Consider the following 19,431-nt stretch of genomic DNA (forward strand, 5'->3'; position numbering starts at 1 on the left):
CATGGCGAATGGCGGTCCAACGCCATGAAACAGGAAGTACCTGTGACCAAGCCATGGAACCTTGGACCGCAACCATACTTGCCATGACTGATGACAGTAAGGCCCTGAACTAAGCCCCATTGAAACATAATGGAATACATGGAGCATGTCTCTATAGCGCCCCCTACAAAATTTCAATCAATCAGCCCCGCCCACTACATGGACCGACATGGATAAAATTCAGCACAGTTGGAAAACCTTCCAGTACCTTCAAAAAAGTCTCTTGGACATATGGGCTAAATTCAACAGGAAGTCGGCCATTTTGAAAAAGGCGCCATTTTTGGGGTCATTTCTTTGCCATGCATTTTAAACAACTCCTCCTAGGGATATTGTCCAACTGACACCCAACTTGCACAGGATGCTCAGGAGGCATGTGTGATTTAAAGTTGTGTTATTTCTTCTAATAGAAGATTTAGTTTAGGAGGGGCGGGCCCTCAAAGTTTGATGTCTTATTAACAAAGACTTATTGCTAAACCTCCCACATAAAACAACATATCAGCACAGGAATCGCCACATTTGATGCCAGTCCCATGATGAACAAAATCTACAATGCAATAATGGGACTATGAATTAGCCCCACCCCTTGGCAACAACAAGTGTCTGATATCGTGAACCAGGAAGTACCTGTAACAAAGCCATGAAAACTTTGATCTTCACCATACTTGCCATGACTTATGACAGTAAAGTCCTTAATAGAGTAAAATTAAAATATAGTGGAGAAGATAGTAAATGGCTCTATAGCGCCCCCTCCAATATTTCAATCAATCAGCCCCGCCCACTATATTGACTGACATGGATCAAATTCAGCAGACTTGTAGACCCTCCCAGTACCTTCAAAAAAGTCTCTTGGACATATGGGCTAAATCCAACAGGAAGTCGGCCATTTTGAAAAGGGTGCCATTTTTGGGGTCATTTCTGTCATTTTCTTTGCCATGCATTTTGAGGAACTTCTCCTAAGAATTTTGTCCAACTTTAACCCAAATGAGTCAGGATGCTCAAGAGACATGTGTGATTAAAAGTTGTGCTATTTCTTTTAATAGGGGATATCGTTTAGGAGAGGCGGGGCAGCAAAGCAGATGTGATGCAATGAAAAGGAAAACTGACATAACTCCCACAAAAAACAACCAACCTGCACCAAATTTGCTACAGATGATGCCAGTAATATCCTTCACATTTGTGCATGTCAATAATTAGATTATAAGTTAGCCCCGCCCCTTGGTGACAGGAAGTGACCCATCATAAGGCCTTAATGGCCTGAAGTGCAGTCTGGCTGCACTTTAGATTGAGAGAGGCATGGGAAGGATGTTGCCAGGGGAGGCGGTGGCATTATGCCGAGCGGCGCCATGGTGCGAGGGCCTATATCACCGCTTGCGGTTTTAATTATTATTATTATTATTATTCTCCTAATAAATGAATTGCTTTTTTGGAGGCCTGAACATGCTCAAAAACTCACCAAATTTTGCGTACCCCCCCAAGGGAATGCGAAAAATTTGATATTTTGAGGTGCTCCAGAATGTTTGGGCGAAACTGAATGAGAGCGCCACCTATTTTAGGTGCCCCGCCACTGCATGTCGTTAATCTTTATGAAAATTCATACACATGATCTACATGCTAGGGTGAACAAAAAATCCTCTTAATGTCATGGTGAAATGTTGACAGGAAGGCGGCCATTTTAGGTCAAAGTCAATATTTTGGCGTTTTAGCACTTCGCATTTTAACAAACTCGTCCTAGAGCTTTTATCCCACTGAGCCACAAATTGCTCAGGATGTTCAGGAGGCATGTGTGATTAAATGTTGTGTTATTTCTTCTAATAGGAGACTTAATACGAGGGGCGGGGCCTCAAAGTTTGATGTCTCGCCAGGAAAAATTAAACGGATATAACTCCCACATAAAGCAACATTTCTGCACCAAATTTGCTAGATATGATGGCAGTCCCCTCCTACAGAGTTCTATATGTCAATATTTTGATTATGAAATAGCCACGCCCCCTGGAGGTCAAAAGTGTTGTTTTTTGCTCACACACCCATAACTCTGACTTGGTGGACACCACATGGCCCAAATTCACTCAGGCATCACAAAACATGTTGGTGAAGAGATCTGATAAAGGACGTTGCTCTACGCTGCACGGCGTGCCCGTGACGCCATGGCGAAGTTCCATGCGGCGGCGTGACATCATAAATCACTATAAAATTGTCAATTTTGATCTGATCACCCTAAAACTTATAGGGATTAATAAGGGATCAGTCCTGAACAGATTAATGTGACCATTGCTGGTGTAGACCTAAGCCCCGCCCACTTACAACAGGAAGTGGTTTTTTCCACGTTTGAGGGTCATGCTTCTAAGGAAATGGTCCAAAACACTTGAGCCTCCTCCAAAACATGTCAAACCCTTTCATGATGCCACAATAAAAACCTCAAGTCGCTACGCTAAACGGGACATGGCGAATGGCGGTCCAACGCCATGAAACAGGAAGTACCTGTGACCAAGCCATGGAACCTTGGACCGCCATCAAACTTGCCATGACTGATGACAGTAAGGCCCTGAACTAAGCCCCATTGAAACATTATGGAATAAATGGAGCATGTCTCCATAGCGCCCCCTACAAAATTTCAATCAATCAGCCCCGCCCACTACATGGACCGACATGGATAAAATTCAGCACAGTTAGAGAACCTGCCAGTACCTTCAAAAAAGTCTCTTGGACATATGGGCTAAATCCAACAGGAAGTCGGCCATTTTGAAAAAGGTGCCATTTTTGGGGTCATTTCTTTGCCATGCATTTTAAACAACTCCTCCTAGGGATATTGTCCAACTGACACCCAACTTGCACAGGATCCTCAGGAGGCATGTGTGATTTAAAGTTGTGTTATTTCTTCTAATAGAAGATTTAGTTTAGGAGGGGCGGGCCCTCAAAGTTTTATGTCTCATTAACAAAGACTTATTGCCGAAACTCCCATATAAAACAACATATCAGCACAGGAATCGACACATTTGATGCCAGTCCCATGATGAACAAAATCTACAATGCAATAATATGTCGATGAATTAGCCCCACCCCTTGGCAACAAGAAGTGTCTGATATCATGAACCAGGAAGTACCTGTAACAAAGCCATGAAACCTTTGATCTTCACCATACTTGCCATGAGTCATGACAGTTATGTCCTTAATAGAGTAAAATTACAATATAGTGGAAAAGATAGTAAATGGCTCCATAGCGCCCCCTCCAATATTTCAATCAATCAGCCCCGCCCACTACATTGATCGACATGGATCAAATTCAGCACACTTGTAGCCCCTTCCCGTACCTTCAAAAAAGTCTCTTGGACATATGGGCTAAATCAAACAGGAAGTCGGCCATGTTGAAAAAGGTGCCATTTTTGGGGTCATTTCTGTCATTTTCTTTGCCATGCATTTTGAGAAGGTCCTCCAAAGAATTTTCTCCAACTGTAACCCAAATGAGTCAGGATGCTCAAGCTGCATATCTGATTAAAAGTTGTGTTATTTCTTTTAATAGGGGATATCGTTTAGGAGAGGCGGGGCAGCGAAGCAGATGTGATGCAATGAAAAGGAAAACTGACATAACTCCCACAAAAAACAACCAACCATATTTATAGACATGTATGTACAGATGAACATGCAGGTCCATCTGAAGGAATTATTAATTATGTGAATCAGTTTCATATGTGTTTTATTGTTTAGAAGCAGACTGATTGCTCTTTGATTTATAGACATTTGTTCAGATTCTTGGATAGAGTGGTATTGGATCAGCTCTGTTGATGGATTGATTAAAACATCCAGTGCGGCTAATACTTACAACAATAAGTTACTGAAAACTATATTTATGTAAATGATGTTAACAGTTTTTAACAAATGTCACAGGCATGTTAATAAGCATAATGAATTAAAACTAAACTTGAAGCATTTATGTATTATTCCTCCCTGTTGCTCTTTGTCTGTACTGTGGGGGATTACATGAAAAAGAAAAAATCTGAGGCTTTGGTTCTGAGAATGAGCAGCTAATTCTTGTTTTGAATAAAGTAAAAATAATGTAACATCCATTTATGGAAAACTGGTGGGATTTTTTTTTTTCAATTTCATTAAACACTGTGGCATATTTGATCCACTTTTAGATTATTTTTTTCAATGTATTGAAGCCAGAGTATGTAAGATTTCAAAGCGATTCTTTCCAACACTAGGTGGCAAACGCCATGTAGTGAGCAAAACCACACAACTGCTACCTCTACAAACCACCACAGGGCGGAAGTAGTGAGCTAAACATGCTCCTCACCCCTCCCATCCTCTAAATACAGCGGAACCGTCACCGTCCACAAGACTCAAAGTTTATTTCCATCCAGTATTTCAGCTACACATGAACCGGTAAGTAACTGTTAACACAACAGGCTCTTCGTCATGCTGAAAATGATACTCTCTTATGGTGTTTTTTTTGCAAAGTAGTACGTAAAAATGACAATATCGCGTATGGAATAAACGGTGGTACTAAGAAGAGGCTAAGCTACGTGCTAAGCTAGCTATAGTTGTTAGGCTAATTCTAACTTTATTAATATTTCTGCATATATTCAGCTGATGTTAGACTGAATCAGCCTAACACAGGCAGTCAGACACTGACATAATGCAGAATTTACATGTTTGAATGTTGTTACAGCGATGATCCGTGTACACACTTGTTTTCAGTGATGAATATGACATGTTAAGGTTGCCAGGAAGGCCGAGGCAGGGCTGGTGGACGGTCCGAGGACAAGCGGGTCAGTCTGAGGAAGACGAGCTGCAGCTTCCAGAGATGTGACTGGCTAGCTGTAGTACAGGTAAAATGCAGTTTCATGTTCACTGTTTTGTCTCAAGATATTACTGATAAAAAACATTTATTACAGGAATTCCACAGTATTCCAATAACCAACAATGGTAAACGAGGCTGAAGTTAGCTTCCGATTCGCAATATGTGTAAAGGGCAATTCCACTGAATTTTTCGGAAACACCACATTAGACCAGGTCCTGACAAAAAACTACAACACTTGGACTCTTAAAACCTGGGTTAAAATATTCCACATACTATGCAGATTCAATAAAACATAGTGTCTGATTTGTGAAATCTTTATTCTATTTGTGAAAATGCAAATAAGGGTCATTTCATGACTTTTTTGGCATCTGGACCACATTACATCAGGTCCTGACAAAAAACTAAAACACTTAGACTCTTCAAATGTGGGCTAAAATATTCCACATACTATACCAGTTTTTTGTCAGTACCTGGTCTAATGTGGTGGTGTTTCCAAAAAATTCAGTGTAATTGCCCTTTACACATATTGCAGCCATAAGCTGCGGATCGGAAGCTAGCTTCAGCCTCGTCAATGGTAACTGTTTTATGTATTATTTGTTGTTGTAACATAAATGTAATTTTATATTTGAGCTTGTTACCTACTGCTCTGTCTTCCATATGTTACTTGTTGCTTTGGCATCCAGACATTAGTTTTAGATATTACAGTAATATATTAACTTAGTCTCTGAACAAAGTTGGTAGACACAGACCTTCACTAAAAAATCTGATCTTTCACTTTTCACTTTGTTTTCCATCAGTTAGTAAAATGTGGCTCTATTTATCTAACCAATCTTTTGTATAATTTTGCAGAGACGTCTTGATGACATAAATGTGAAGGACCTAAGAAGACTCACATCCCAGCTCCTCAGAAGGAAACAAGGCTTGATTCCCAGTTGCTGTGTGGCTACTGAAGAGCAGTTTCCTGATCTGCACAGACACAACATTGGTTTTATTTTTGGTGTTTGATTCTTTTTTTTTTTTCTAGTAAACCACAATTTAATAGCATTTCTGTGGAATCTATTGTTTACATGTTCGTTGATTGTATTGTTTCTTACTTATAACTTTGTGTTACTAATTAAGTAATTTGAGCTACTTTGTACACTTTGAAGCGTTTTTAAAATAAAGAAATTTAAATGCTTTTCCCCATTTATTCAATACATTCTAGTCATCTAAATAACTGCAGTAGGATGTGATCATACAGGAACAAGATAAAAGTTTATTACAATTTATGACTGTAATAAATACAGATCTAACAGTGTATAAACACAGCACAAATCCCACAGAGAAAAGTCTATGATCCACAAACAGAAGACACAACTATATACAAAAGATGTGAAGTTTAGATTCCACAATAGAAGGTCAATAATTCCTGTTCATGTTTTATGTGTTGCACCCTCGCTGTTGACTTCATACACATTTGTAAACTTTTTTGCTCATTACACTTATGGAAATAATTATAAGATGCAGTGGCCCAAATTCACTCAGGCATCACAAAACATGTTGGTGAAGAGATCTGGTAAAGGACGTTGCTCTACGCTGCACGGCGTGCCCGTGACGCCATGGCAAAGTTCCATGCGGCGGCGTGACATCATAAATCACTATAAAATTGTCAATTTTGATCTGATCACCCTAAAACTTATAGGGATTAATAAGGGATCAGTCCTGAACAGATTAATGTGACCATTGCTGGTGTAGACCTAAGCCCCGCCCACTTACAACAGGAAGTGGTTTTTTCCACGTTTGAGGGTCATGCTTCTAAGCAAATGGTCCAAAACACTTGAGCCTCCTCCAAAACATGTCAAACCCTTTCATGATGCCACAATAAAAACCTCAAGTCGCTACGCTAAACGGGACATGGCGAATAGCGGTCCAACGCCATGAAACAGGAAGTACCTGTGACCAAGCCATGGAACCTTGGACCACCACCAAACTTGTCATGACTGATGACAGTAAGGCCCTGAACTAAGCCCCATTGAAACATTATGGAATAAATGGAGCATGTCTCCATAGCGCCCCCTACAAAATTTCAATCAATCAGCCCCGCCCACTACATTGACTGACATGGATATGATTCGGGAAACTTGTAGACCCTCCCAGTACCTTCAAAAAAGTCTCTTGGACATATGGGCTAAATCAAACAGGAAGTCGGCCATTTTGAAAAAGGTGTCATTTTTGGGGCAATTTCTGTCATTTTCTTTGTCATGCATTTCTAGAAGTTCCTTCTAAGAATTTTGTCCAACTTTAACCCAAATGAGTCAGGATGCTCAAGAGACATGTGTGATTAAAAGTTGTGCTATTTCTTTTAATAGGGGATATCGTTTAGGAGAGGCGGGGCAGCAAAGCAGATCGTGATGCAATGAAAAAGAAAACTGACATAACTCCCACAAAAAACAACCAACCTGCACCAAATTTGCTACAGATGATGATGCCAGTCATATCCTTCACATTTCTGTATGTCAATAATTAGATTATAAATTAGCCCCGCCCCTTGGTGACAGGAAGTGACCGTTCATAAGGCCTAAATGGCCTGAAGAGCAGTCTGGCTGCACTTTAGGTTGAGAGAGGCATGGGAAGGATGTTGCCAGGGGAGGCGGTGGCATTATGCCGAGCGGCGCCATGGTGCGAGGGCCTATATCACCGCTTGCGGTTTTAATTAGGCCCGAGCACCTTGGCGGTGCGAAGGCCTATTGTAATTGCAGTGTTTATTATTATTATTATTATTATTAGGCCCGAGCACCTTGGCGGTGCGAAGGCCTATTGTAATTGCAGTGTTTATTATTATTATTATTATTATTATTATTATTAGGCCCGAGCACCTTGGCGGTGCGAAGGCCTATTGTAATTGCAGTGTTTATTATTATTATTATTATTATTATTATTATTAGGCCCGAGCACCTTGGCGGTGCGAAGGCCTATTGTAATTGCAGTGTTTATTATTATTATTATTATTATTATTATTATTATTATTATTATTATTTTTATTCGGACACTTCGCGTGCTTTTTTGGAGGCCTGAACGTGCTCGAAAACTCACCAAATTTTGCGTACCCCCCCAAGGGAATGCGAAAAATTTGATATTTTGAGGTGCTCCAGAATGTTTGGGCGAAACTGAACGAGAGCGCCACCTATTTTAGGTGCCCCGCCACTGCATGTCGTTAATCTTTATGAAAATTCATACACATGATCTACATGCAAGGGCGAACAAAAAATCCTCTTAATGTCATGGTGAAATGTCGACAGGAAGGCGGCCATTTTAGGTCAAAGTCAATATTTTGGCGTTTTAGCACCTCGCATTTTAACGAACTCGTCCTAGAGCTTTTATCCCACTGAGGCACAAATTGCTCAGGATGTTCAGGAGGCATGTGTGATTAAATGTTGTGTTATTTCTTCTAATAGGAGACTTAGTTTACGAGGGGCGGGGCCTCAAAGTTTGATGTCTCGCCATGAAAAATTAAACGGACATAACTCCCACATAAAGCAACATTTCTGCACCAAATTTGCTAGATATGATGGCAGTCCCCTCCTACAGAGTTCTATATGTCAATATTTTGATTATGAAATAGCCACGCCCCCTGGAGGTCAAAAGTGTTGTTTTTTGCTCACACACCCATAACTCTGGCTTGGTGGACACCACATGGCCCAAATTCACTCAGGCATCACAAAACATGTTGGTGAAGAGATCTGGTAAAGGACGTTGCTCTACGCTGCACGGCGTGCCCGTGACGCCATGGCGAAGTTCCATGCGGCGGCGTGACATCATAAATCATTATAAAATTGTCAATTTTGATCTGATCAGCCTAAAACTTATAGGGATTAATAAGGGATCAGTCCTGAACAGATTAATGTGACCATTGCTGGTGTAGACCTAAGCCCCGCCCACTTACAACAGGAAGTGGTTTTTTCCACGTTTGAGGGTCATGCTTCTAAGCAAATGGTCCCAAACACTTGAGACTCCTCCAAAACATGTCAAACCCTTTCATGATGCCACAATAAAAACCTCAAGTCGCAACGCTAAACGGGACATGGCGAATGGCGGTCCAACGCCATGAAACAGGAAGTACCTGTGACCAAGCCATGGAACCTTGGACCGCAACCATACTTGCCATGACTGATGACAGTAAGGCCCTGAACTAAGCCCCATTGAAACATTATGGAATACATGGAGCATGTCTCCATAGCGCCCCCTACAAAATTTCAATCAATCAGCCCCGCCCACTACATGGACCGACATGGATAAAATTCAGCACAGTTGGAGAACCTTCCAGTACCTTCAAAAAAGTCTCTTGGACATATGGGCTAAATTCAACAGGAAGTCGGCCATTTTGAAAAAGGTGCCATTTTTGGGGTCATTTCTTTGCCATGCATTTTAAACAACTCCTCCTAGGGATATTGTCCAACTGACACCCAACTTGCACAGGATGCTCAGGAGGCATGTGTGATTTAAATTTGTGTTATTTCTTCTAATAGAAGATTTAGTTTAGGAGGGGCGGGCCCTCAAAGTTTGATGTCTTATTAACGAAGACTTATTGCTAAAACTCCCACATAAAACAACATATCAGCACAGGAATCGCCACATTTGATGCCAGTCCCATGATGAACAAAATCTGCAATGCAATAATGGGGCTATGAATTAGCCCCACCCCTTGGCAACAACAAGTGTCTGATATCATGAACCAGGAAGTACCTGTAACAAAGCCATGAAACCTTTGATCTTCACCATACTTGCCATGAGTCATGACAGTTATGTCCTTAATAGAGTAAAATTATAATATAGTGGAAAAGAAAGTAAATGGCTCCATAGCGCCCCCTACAATATTTCAATCAATCAGCCCCGCCCACTACATTGACTGATATGGATAAAATTCAGCACACTGATAGACCATTCCAGCACCTTCAAAAAAGTCTCTTGGACACATGGGCTAAATCAAACAGGAAGTCGGCCATTTTGAAAAAGGTGTCATTTTTGGCGTCATTTCTGTCATTTTCTTTGTCATGCATTTTGAGAAGTTCCTTCTAAGAATTTTGTCCAACTTTAACCCAAATGAGTTAGGATGCTCAAGAGGCATGTGTGATTAAAAGTTGTGCTATTTCTTTTAATAGGGGATATCATTTAGGAGAGGCGGGGCAGCAAAGCAGATGTGATGCAACGAAAAGGAAAACTGACATAACTCCCACAAAAAACAACCAACCTGCACCAAATTCACTACAGATGATGCCAGTCATATTCTTCACATTTGTGCATGTCAATAATTAGATTATAAATTAGCCCCGCCCCTTGGTGACAGGAAGTGACCCTTCATAAGGCCTAAATGGCCTGAAGTGCAGTCTGGCTGCACTTTAGATAGAGAGAGGCATGGGAAGGATGTTGGCAGGGGAGGCGGTGGCATTATGCCGAGCGGCGCCATGGTGCGAGGGCCTATATCACCGCTTGCGGTTTTAATTATTATTATTATTTTTATTCGGACACTTCGCGTGCTTTTTTGGAGGCCTGAACGTGCTCGAAAACTCACCAAATTTTGCGTACCCCCCCAAGGGAATACGAAAAATTTGATATTTTGAGGTGCTCCAGAATGTTTGGGCGAAACTGAACGAGAGCGCCACCTATTTTAGGTGCCCCGCCACTGCATGTCGTTAATCTTTATGAAAATTCATACACATGATCTACATGACAGGACAAACAAAAAATCCTCTTAATGTCATGGTGAAATGTTGACAGGAAGGCGGCCATTTTAGGTCAAAGTCAATATTTTGGCGTTTTAGCACCTCGCATTTTAACGAACTCGTCCTAGGGCTTTTATCCCACTGAGCCACAAATTGCTCAGGATGTTCAGGAGGCATGTGTGATTAAATGTTGTGTTATTTCTTCTAATAGGAGACTTAGTTTACGAGGGGCGGGGCCTCAAAGTTTGATGTCTCGCCATGAAAAATTAAACGGATATGACTCCCACATAAAGCAACATTTCTACACCAAATTTGCTAGATATGATGGCAGTCCCCTCCTACAGAGTTCTGTATGTCAATATTTTGATTATGAAATAGCCACGCCCCCTGGAGGTCAAAAGTGTTGTTTTTTGCTCACACACCCATAACTCTGGCTTGGTGGACACCACAAGGCCCATATTCACTCAGGCATCACAAAACATGTTGGTGAAGAGATCTGGTAAAGGATTTTGCTCTACGCTGCAAGGCGTGCCCGTGACGCCATGGCGAAGTTCCATGCGGCGGCGTGACATCATAAATCACTATAAAATTGTCAATTTTGATCTGATCACCCTAAAACTTATAGGGATTAATAAGGGATCAGTCCTGAACAGATTAATGTGACCATTGCTGGTGTAGACCTTAGCCCCGCCCACCTATAACAGGAAGTGGTTTTTTCCACGTTTGAGGGTCATGCTTCTAAGCAAATGGTCCCAAACACTTGAGACTCCTGCAAAACATGTCAAACCCTTTCATGATGCCACAATAAAAACCTCAAGTTGCTACGCTAAACGGGACATGGCGAATGGCGGTCCAACGCCATGAAACAGGAAGTACCTGTGACCAAGCCATGGAACCTTGGACCGCCACCATACTTGCCATGACTGATGACAGTAAGGCCCTGAACTAAGCCCCATTGAAACATTATGGAATAAATGGAGCATGTCTCCATAGCGCCCCCTACAAAATTTCAATCAATCAGCCCCGCCCACTACATGGACCGACATGGATAAAATTCAGCACAGTTGTAGAAGCTTCCAGTACCTTCAAAAAAGTCTCTTGGACATATGGGCTAAATTCAACAGGAAGTCGGCCATTTTGAAAAAGGTGCCATTTTTGGGGTCATTTCTTTGCCATGCATTTTAAACAACTCCTCCTAGGGATATTGTCCAACTGACACCCAACTTGCACAGGATGCTCAGGAGGCATGTGTGATTTAAAGTTGTGTTATTTCTTCTAATAGAAGATTTAGTTTAGGAGGGGCGGGCCCTCAAAGTTTGATGTCTCATTAACAAAGACTTATTGCTAAAACTCCCATATAAAACAACATATCAGCACAGGAATCGCCACATTTGATGCCAGTCCCATGATGAACAAAATCTACAATGCAATAATGGGACTATGAATTAGCCCCACCCCTTGGCAACAACAAGTGTCTGATATCATGAACCAGGAAGTACCTGTAACAAAGCCATGAAATTGTTGATCTTCACCATACTTGTCATGAGTCATGACAGTTATGTCCTTAATAGAGTAAAATTACAATATAGTGGAGAAAATCGTAAACGCCTCCATAGCGCCCCCTACAATATTTCAATCAATCAGCCCCGCCCACTGCATTGACTGACATTGATATGATTCGGCACAGTGTTAGAATCTTCCAGTACTTTCAAAAAACTCTCTTGGACATATGGGCTAAATCAAACAGGAAGTCAGCCATTTTGAAAAAGGTGACATATTTGGGGTCATTTCTGTCATTTTCTTTGCCATGCATTTTGAGCAACTCCTCCCAAGAATTTTATCCAACTTTAACCCAAATGAGTCAGGATGCTCAAGAGACATGTGTGATTAAAAGTTGTGCTATTTCTTTTAATAGGGGATATCGTTTAGGAGAGGCGGGGCAGCAAAGCAGATGTGATGCAATGAAAAGGAAAACTGACATAACTCCCACAAAAAACGACCAACCTGCACCAAATTTGCTACAGATGATGCCAGTCATATCCTTCACATTTGTGCATGGCAATAAATAGATTATAAGTTAGCCCCGCCCATTGGTGACAGGAATTGACCCTTCATAAGGCCTAAATGGCCTGAAGTGCAGTCTGGCTGCACTTTAGGTTGAGAGAGGCATGGGAAGGATGTTGCCAGGGGAGGCGGTGGCATTATGCCGAGCGGCGCCATGGTGCGAGGGCCTATATCACCGCTTGCGGTTTTAATTAGGCCCGAGCACCTTGGCGGTGCGAAGGCCTATTGTAATTGCAGCGTTTATTATTATTATTAGGCCCGAGCACCTTGGCGGTGCGAAGGCCTATTGTAATTGCAGCGTTTATTATTATTAGGCCCGAGCACCTTGGCGGTGCGAAGGCCTATTGTAATTGCAGTGTTTATTATTATTATTATTATTATTATTATTATTATTATTATTATTATTATTTTTATTCGGACACTTCGCGTGCTTTTTTGGAGGCCTGAACGTGCTCGAAAACTCACCAAATTTTGCGTACCCCCCCAAGGGAATGCGAAAAATTTGATATTTTGAGGTGCTCCAGAATGTTTGGGCGAAACTGAACGAGAGCGCCACCTATTTTAGGTGCCCCGCCACTGCATGTCGTTAATCTTTATGAAAATTCATACACATGATCTACATGACAGTACAAACAAAAAATCCTCTTAATGTCATGGTGAAATGTCGACAGGAAGGCGGCCATTTTAGGTCAAAGTCAATATTTTGGCGTTTTAGCACCTCGCATTTTAACGAACTCGTCCTAGAGCTTTTATCCCACTGAGCCACAAATTGCTCAGGATGTTCAGGAGACATGTGTGATTAAATGTTGTGTTATTTCTTCTAATAGGAGACTTAGTTTACGAGGGGCGGGGCCTCAAAGTTTGATGTCTCGCCATGAAAAATTAAACGGATATAACTCCCACATAAAGCAACATTTCTGCACCACATTTGCTAGATATGATGGCAGTCCCCTCCTACAGAGTTCTATATGTCAATATTTTGATTATGAAATAGCCACGCCCCCTGGAGGTCAAAAGTGTTGTTTTTTGCTCACACACCAATAACTCTGGCTTGGTGGACACCACATGGCCCAAATTCACTCAGGCATCACAAAACATGTTGGTGAAGAGATCTGATAAAGGACGTTGCTCTACGCTGCACGGCGTGCCCGTGACGCCATGGCGAAGTTCCATGCGGCGGCGTGACATCATAAATCACTATAAAATTCTCAATTTTTATCTGATCACCCTAAAACTTATAGGGATTAATAAGGGATCAGTCCTGAAAAGATTAATGTGACCATTGCTGGTCTAGACCTAAGCCCCGCCCACTTACAACAGGAAGTGGTTTTTTCCACGTTTGAGGGTCATGCTTCTAAGCAAATGGTCCAAAACACTTGAGCCTCCTCCAAAACATGTCAAACCCTTTCATGATGCCACAATAAAAACCTCAAGTCGCTACGCTAAACGGGACATGGCGAATGGCGGTCCAACGCCATGAAACAGGAAGTACCTGTGACCAAGCCATGGAACCTTGGACCGCCATCAAACTTGCCATGACTGATGACAGTAAGGCCCTGAACTAAGCCCCATTGAAACATTATGGAATAAATGGAGCATGTCTCCATAGCGCCCCCTACAATATTTCAATCAATCAGCCCCGCCCACTACATTGATCAACATGGATAAAATTCAGCACAGTTGGAGAACCTGCCAGTACCTTCAAAAAAGTCTCTTGGACATATGGGCTAAATTCAACAGGAAGTCGGCCATTTTGAAAAAGGTGCCATTTTTGGGGTCATTTCTTTGCCATGCATTTTAAAAAACTCCTCCTAGGGATATTGTCCAACTGACACCCAACTTGCACAGGATGCTCAGGAGGCATGTGTGATGTAAAGTTGTGTTATTTCTTCTAATAGAAGATTTAGTTTAGGAGGGGCGGGCCCTCAAAGTTTTATGTCTCATTAACAATGACTTATTGCTAAAACTCCCACATAAAACAACATATCAGCACAGGAATCGACACATTTGATGCCAGTCCCATGATGAACAAAATCTCCAATGCAATAATGGGACTATGAATTAGCCCCACCCCTTGGCAACAAGAAGTGTCTGATATCATGAACCAGGAAGTACCTGTAACAAAGCCATGAAACCTTTGATCTTCACCATACTTGCCATGAGTCATGAAAGTTATGCCCTTAATAGAGTAAAATTAAAATATAGTGGAGAAGATAGTAAATGGCTCCATAGCGCCCCCTACAATATTTTAATTAATCAGCCCCGCCCACTACATTGACTGACATGGATATGATTCGGGAAACTTGTAGACCCTCCCAGTACCTTCAAAAAAGTCTCTTGGACATATGGGCTAAATCCAACAGGAAGTCGGCCATTTTGAAAAGGGTGACATTTTTGGGGTCATTTCTGTCATTTTCTTTGCCATGCATTTGGAGGAACTTGTCCTAAGAATTTTGTCCAACTTTAACCCAAATAAGTCAGGATGCTCAAGAGGCATGTGTGATTAAAAGTTGTGCTATTTCTTTTAATAGGGGATATCATTTAGGAGAGGCGGGGCAGCAAAGCAGATGTGATGCAATGAAAAGGAAAACTGACATAACTCCCACAAAAAACAACCAACCTGCACCAAATTTGCTACAGATGATGCCAGTCATATCCTTCACATTTCTGTATGTCAATAATTAGATTATAAATTAGCCCCGCCCCTTGGTGACAGGAAGTGACCGTTCATAAGGTCTAAATGGCCTGAAGTGCAGTCTGGCTGCATTTTAGGTTGAGAGAGGCATGGGAAGGATGTTGCCAGGGCAGGCGGTGGCATTATGCCGAGTGGCGCCATGGTGCGAGGGCCTATATCACCGCTTGCGGTTTTAATTATTATTATTATTATTATTATTCTCCTAATAAATGAATTGCTTTTTTGGAGGCCTGAACATGCTCAAAAACTCACCAAATTTTGCGTACCCCCCCAAGGGAATGCGAAAAATTTGATATTTTGAGGTGCTCCAGAATGTTTGGGCAAAACTGAATGAGAGCGCCACCTATTTTAGGTGCCCCGCCACTGCATGTCGTTAATCTTTATGAAAATTCATACACATGATCTACATGCTAGGGCGAACAAAAAATCCTCTTAATGTCATGGTGAAATGTCGACAGGAAGGCGGCCATTTTAGGTCAAAGTCAATATTTTGGCGTTTTAGCACCTCGCATTTTAACGAACTCGTCCTAGAGCTTTTATCCCACTGAGCCACAAATTGCTCAGGATGTTCAGGAGGCATGTGTGATTAAATGTTGTGTTATTTCTTCTAATAGGAGACTTAGTTTACGAGGGGCGGGGCCTCAAAGTTTGATGTCTCGCCAGGAAAAATTAAACGGATATAACTCCCACATAAAGCAACATTTCTGCACCAAATTTGCTAGATATGATGGCAGTCCCCTCCTACAGAGTTCTATATGCCAATATTTTGATTATGAAATAGCCACGCCCCCTGGAGGTCAAAAGTGTTGTTTTTTGCTCACACACCCATAACTCTGGCTTGGTGGACACCACATGGCCCAAATTCACTCAGGCATCACAAATCATGTTGGTGAAGAGATCTTATAAAGGACGTTGCTCTACGCTGCACGGCGTGCCCGTGACGCCATGGCGAAGTTCCATGCGGCGGCGTGACATCATAAATCACTCTAAAATTGTCAATTTTGATCTGATCACCCTAAAACTTATAGGGATTAATAAGGGATCAGTCCTGAACAGATTAATGTGACCATTGCTGGTGTAGACCTAAGCCCCGCCCACTTACAGCAGGAAGTGTTTTTTTCCACGTTCGAGGGTCATGCTTCTAAGCAAATGGTCCAAAACACTTGAGACTCCTCCAAAACATGTCAAACCCTTTCATGATGCCACAATAAAAACCTCAAGTTGCTACGCTAAACAGGACATGGCGAATAGCGTTCCAACGCCATGAAACAGGAAGTACCTGTGACCAAGCCATGGAACCTTGGACCGCCACCAAACTTGCCATGACTGATGACAGTAAGGCCCTGAACTAAGCCCCATTGAAACATTATGGAATAAATGGAGCATGTCTCCATAGCGCCCCCTACAAAATTTCAATCAATCAGCCCCGCCCACTACATGGACCGACATGGATAAAATTCAGCACAGTTGGAGAACCTGCCAGTACCTTCAAAAAAGTCTCTTGGACATATGGGCTAAATTCAACAGGAAGTCGGCCATTTTGAAAAAGGTGCCATTTTTGGGGTCATTTCTTTGCCATGCATTTTAAACAACTCCTCCTAGGGATCTTGTCCAACTGACACCCAACTTGCACAGGATGCTCAGGAGGCATGTGTGATTTAAAGTTGTGTTATTTCTTCTAATAGAAGATTTAGTTTAGGAGGGGCGGGCCCTCAAAGTTTTATGTCTCATTAACAAAGACTTATTGATAAAACTCCCACATAAAACAACATATCAGCACAGGAATCGACACATTTGATGCCAGTCCCATGATGAACAAAATATACAATGCAATAATATGACTCTGAACTAGCCCCACCCCTTGGCAACAACAAGTGTCTGATATCATGAACCAGGAAGTACCTGTAACAAAGCCATGAAATTGTTGATCTTCACCATACTTGCCATGAGTCATGACAGTTATGTCCTTAATAGAGTAAAATTATAATATAGTGGAAAAGATAGTAAATGGCTCCATAGCGCCCCCTCCAATATTTCAATCAATCAGCCCCGCCCACTACATTGACTGACATGGATAAAATTCAGCACACTCATAGACCATTCCAGCACCTTCAAAAAAGTCTCTTGGACATATGGGCTAAATAAAACAGGAAGTCGGCCATTTTGAAAAAGGTGTCATTTTTGGGGTCATTTCTGTCATTTTTTTTGTCATGCATTTTGAGAAGTTCCTTCTAAGTATTTTGTCCAACTTTAACCCAAATGAGTTAGGATGCTCAAGAGGCATGTGTGATTAAAAGTTGTGCTATTTCTTTTAATAGGGGATATCATTTAGGAGAGGCGGGGCAGCAAAGCAGATGTGATGCAACGAAAAGGAAAACTGACATAACTCCCACAAAAAACAACCAACCTGCACCAAATTCACTACAGATGATGCCAGTCATATTCTTCACATTTGTGCATGTCAATAATTAGATGATAAGTTAGCCCCGCCCCTTGGTGACAGGAAGTGACCCTTCATAAGGCCTAAATGGCCTGAAGTGCAGTCTGGCTGCACTTTAGGTTGAGAGAGGCATGGGAAGGATGTTGGCAGGGGAGGCGGTGGCATTATGCCGAGCGGCGCCATGGTGCGAGGGCCTATATCACCGCTTGCGGTTTTAATTATTATTATTATTATTATTTTTATTCGGACACTTCGCGTGCTTTTTTGGAGGCCTGAACGTGCTCGAAAACTCACCAAATTTTGCGTACCCCCCCAAGGGAATACGAAAAATTTGATATTTTGAGGTGCTCCAGAATGTTTGGGCGAAACTGAACGAGAGCGCCACCTATTTTAGGTGCCCCGTCACTGCATGTCGTTAATCTTTATGAAAATTCATACACATGATCTACATGCTAGGACGAACAAAAAATCCTTTTAATGTCATGGTGAAATGTCGACAGGAAGGCGGCCATTTTAGGTCAAAGTCAATATTTTGGCGTTTTAGCACCTCGCATTTTAACGAACTTGTCCTAGAGCTTTTATCCCACTGAGCCACAAATTGCTCAGCATGTTCAGGAGGCATGTGTGATTAAATGTTGTGTTATTTCTTCTAATAAGAGACTTAGTTTACGAGGGGCGGGGCCTCAAAGTTTGATGTCTCGCCATGAAAAATTAAACGGATATAACTCCCACATAAAGCAACATTTCTGCACCAAATTTGCTAGATATGATGGCAGTCCGCTCTTACAGAGTTCTATATGTCAATATTTTGATTATGAAATAGCCACGCCCCCTGGAGGTCAAAAGTGTTGTTTTTTGCTCACACACCCATAACTCTGGCTTGGTGGACACCACATGGCCCAAATTCACTCAGGCATCACAAAACATGTTGGTGAAGAGATCTGGTAAAGGACCTTGCTCTACGCTGCACGGCGTGCCCGTGACGCCATGGCGAAGTTCCATGCGGCGGCGTGACATCATAAATCACTCTAAAATTGTCAATTTTGATCTGATCACCCTAAAACTTATAGGGATTAATAAGGGATCAGTCCTGAACAGATTAATGTGACCATTGCTGGTGTAGACCTAAGCCCCGCCCACTTACAACAGGAAGTGGTTTTTTTGCACGTTTGAGGGTCATGCTTCTAAGCAAATGGTCCCAAACACTTGAGACTCCTCCAAAACATGTCAAACCCTTTCATGATGCCACAATAAAAACCTCAAGTCGCTACGCTAAACGGGACATGGCGAATGGCGGTCCAACGCCATGAAACAGGAAGTACCTGTGACCAAGCCATGGAACCTTGGACCGCAACCATACTTGCCATGACTGATGACAGTAAGGCCCTGAACTAAGCCCCATTGAAACATAATGGAATACATGGAGCATGTCTCTATAGCGCCCCCTACAAAATTTCAATCAATCAGCCCCGCCCACTACATGGACCGACATGGATAAAATTTAGCACAGTTGGAGAACGTTCCAGTACCTTCAAAAAAGTCTCTTGGACATATCGGCTAAATTCAACAGGAAGTCGGCCATTTTGAAAAAGGTGCCATTTTTGGGGTCATTTCTTTGCCATGCATTTTAAACAACTCCTCCTAGGGATATTGTCCAACTGACACCCAACTTGCACAGGATGCTCAGGAGGCATGT

This window comes from Telmatherina bonti (assembly GCF_933228915.1).
Source record: "Telmatherina bonti genome assembly, chromosome: 6".
Classification (NCBI taxonomy): domain Eukaryota; kingdom Metazoa; phylum Chordata; class Actinopteri; order Atheriniformes; family Telmatherinidae; genus Telmatherina; species Telmatherina bonti.